Here is a 3,782-nt window from a genome sequence, read left to right as displayed (position 1 = left end):
TTTGTTGGGTCAAGTCAGTCAATGCATGTTTATCCGTTGCCTTTGTTTGTCTTGCAAACCCTGTTTCACCTGATAAATTTGTGTTTTCGTCAGAAAAGACTTTGAGTGATCATATTTGCACAATCAATTTTCCCCAACATACTTTTGTCAACTAAAGTGTATGGCGACGAAAATCACTTTGACCCAACAAAACATTTTTGTCTGGCAAAGTGTTTTTTTGGTAGTGCAGGTGGTTGCAATGGGTGGGAGAGGATGAGCTGTTGTGATGCATAGGAGTTTGCGATGGGTGGTGAATTGATTATTGGGAATGAGATTGTTGTTTAAAGTTTTTTTTTCCCTTATTATTTACATTATTAAATAACTAAATCTTTTGCATAAAAAACATAATTAAACCTTTTTTAGGTCCGCAATGTTCACATGGGCAGAAAACAGAGAAACTAACAGAATTTGTGACGGATGTATGACATTGGTATGTAATGGTGAGCTAGACTTTGATATGAAATTGTTAGCCATTGTATGAAATTGAAAAAAGTATGATTTTTAAATTGGATGAAAATTTGAGGGGTCAAAATATAATTTAACCCAACAATAAAAAAAGCAAGATAATAAGAAAATAAACTAGAAACGTAATACACCACTAGATAATGACCTTAATTAAGCTCTACCTGCATGTATGGCGAATGCACGCACGAGGATAGTGTCGTACCAAATGAGTAAATCGATATAGGCTGGCCATGGATAATGTTTGGATATTTATATATAATTAAGCAAGGAATATTAGAGAGACTGTCTATTTAAATTATATTTTGTAGATCATTTAATGTGATTATTGATGATTGGATTATCAATTAACTGTTGATTATGTGCTTATTTTATACTGGTGACACATCACATGATTTGTAAATTTGATCTAAAAAGTTGGTTGACCTAAAATTATTCATAATTAATAATTAAACAAGTGGATTATGATGCAAGCAGTCAAATTCAGGAATGCCCTAACTGTATATATAAGTATATATAAATTTATAATTATAAATTATAAATTAAATGTTGGGTTGCTTTCAAACTTGGCAACTGATGCCCCAGTTTCCATATCTTATAATTATAAATTAAATGTTGTTGTTGCGCATATAAACAGGGGAGTGGAAAATCCATGAGTTCATATATGTACAAGGAATATAACTTATTATACGGACTTGGATTTGATTGGACATGACTTTAATATGTGCAATTTCTAGTAGGCTTTTTTGAGCATGACTGAAAATTATAAACATGTCTGTGATTGGATGGTGGAGAACCCATTGTTGTCATAGGTGTTGAATTTCATTGGGTAGATAGAGAATCATTTTTCTTTTCCGCAACAAAACGATTTTTCACCTTGCAAAAAGTCCAGATGACAAATAGCGCATGACCATTTTGCTTATTTACTGTAGAACAATAGCGCAAGTTTGTGATTGACGTGGTTAAATTTACATTATCCAACAATTTGAGATTTAGAATTCGAATTCTTCATCTCTATACCATTTGTATAAACAAAAAATTATTATCCTGTGAACTGAATCTGAACATTAATGACTCATAATAATATGATAAGAGAATATTACTCGTATATGAGACAAAAAATATCATGCATGCATAGTTTTCATACTTTGTTTATTCATCTACAGCCAAGCGAGTCCAGTGCTCTAGAATATGCTTTTTTGTTTTATTTATTTATTTTTTTTTTTGCTTTTTCTTTTTTCTTGTCCAAAACTCACAAGCCGTACGATGACATATTTCAGAACAGGATTCCCTCCCCCCACCCCCAAAAACCCAACCGACCTACAAATCGTATCTATTTCAATGTATTTCCTACAGCTGGATTAACTTAATCAAACCAACATATTGGTTTCAATCAGAGTGCTTGATCAGAAGGGTCGACTGTCAAAGCACATTAAGCCAAAGCTTAATTGGTGCATGTTAATCTATTAACCTTAAGGCCCACTAAAATAAAGGAGTTAAAGGTTTCTTGAGCCCTGCACGAAACAATTTCATGTGACTAAATTATTTAAACGCATGCAAAGTGCCTTCATTCATGCATGCATCTGAGTTTAGCCCCTATAGCTAAAAGACTGAAGACTTCGTAGGAAGCCCTATTCTTTTTTATATACAGTACTTGGCCCCTGACCAAAAATGTTCTTGATCAGTCGGCTGACTGCTGTGCTCATATAATATGTGCACATGAACTGGATGACTCAGTTAACAACAAGTACAAGTTTAGATTTTCTGCTAATCTATATTTTGAGAAAATTGGAGTACTAATGGTCCCTAAACTATGCTCAATTGTAACTTTAGTCCCTTAACTTAAAGTTCATTAATTTGGTGTATGAATTTGGCAAAATGTGAAGTATTGGTCCTCATGTCTAACCAGTTTCTTTTCCTATCAATTTTTCTTACTGCATGCCTGGAAGGATAGTAGTAAGAGCCCTTATTCCTTAACACAACCATATATATATTAGCTTTACTTAAGTTAGAGTAAGAGAGGGAAAATAGATGAACATATGTGGACGATTCTTGTTAGAACTAGTCACACTAAACCCTAGCAACTACAACCCTAACATGTCATCTCATATCACTAGTCTCCAAGTAATCATGGATGCACAAGTCAACCGCCAACTTTCTTTCCAGCTCCTTGATTCAAGGCATTTAACTTGCTTGATTCTAGGGTTTCATGTAAAGATGGTTGCTTGTAACCATTTGTTTCTCTCGCCTATATATATTGCCTTGTACATTCAGAATTACTCATGAATAGAAACACTTTGAAACCAAAAAATCTACATGGTATCAGAGCAGTGTCATCCTTGACCTATCTCTGCCTGTGTTGTTTCCACTGGTGTTTATTTAAACTTCTGTAACGGCTGAGGAAATCTTACTCAATCTTGAGGGAGAAAGCTCTCAGGTTGCTCCCTTGAATTTTTTGGATGCTGAAGTCAATACCAACCAACGTCTATGTTCGGTGCTGCTGAATGAGCTCAACTACCTTCCTTGGTCTAGGGCAGCTTCATTGGCTCTAGTAAGAAGGGGAAAGTTAGGGTTCATTAATGGAAGTGTTGAAGCTCCAGATCCTTCTTCTCAGGCCTATGAAGCATGGTTGTGGAATGATCAACTTGTTATGTCCTTGTTACTTAACACTATGGAGAAACATGTTGTTGAGATACTCAGTTACTGAGATTGGTGGAAATCTGTGAAAGATGTATGGAAACCAGAATAACTACACTAGGGTATTTTAGTTGAAAATAGATATTGCTTGCCTTCAGCAAGAAAATAAGGTTTTTGTTCAACATCTTGGCAGTTTGAAGACTATGTGGAATGAGCTGGATGTGTACCTCCCTCACACCATGAATCTTACTATTCTTCTCAAAAAGGTTGAAGAGGAAAAGATCTACCAACTGCTCGCAAGCCTCAGCTCAGACTATGAGGATCTTAGGAGTTACATATTAATAAGTGTCGAGCTACCATTATTCAAAACTGTTTGTGCCACGGTGAAGGAGGGTGATAAATAAGGAGCCTAATCTCAAGCTATCTAAGGCTTGAGAGTATGTCGCAAACCACAGGAACCATGATGCCAAAGTGAACAAAGGAAAGAATCCACATCTAAAGTGTAACTATTTCAATGCATCTAGCCACGCAGAAGAAAGGTGTTGGGAACTGCACCCTGAACTCAAGCCCAAATTTCAAGACAACATAATGATGGTTTAAAAATCCTCATCAGTGGCTCATTTCAAGGCTCAACATGTTGCCAA

Source organism: Malus domestica, chromosome 05 (genome assembly GCF_042453785.1).
Source record: "Malus domestica chromosome 05, GDT2T_hap1".
In the NCBI taxonomy this organism is placed as follows: Eukaryota; Viridiplantae; Streptophyta; class Magnoliopsida; order Rosales; family Rosaceae; genus Malus; species Malus domestica.
Note: the sequence above shows the minus strand (reverse complement) of the source record.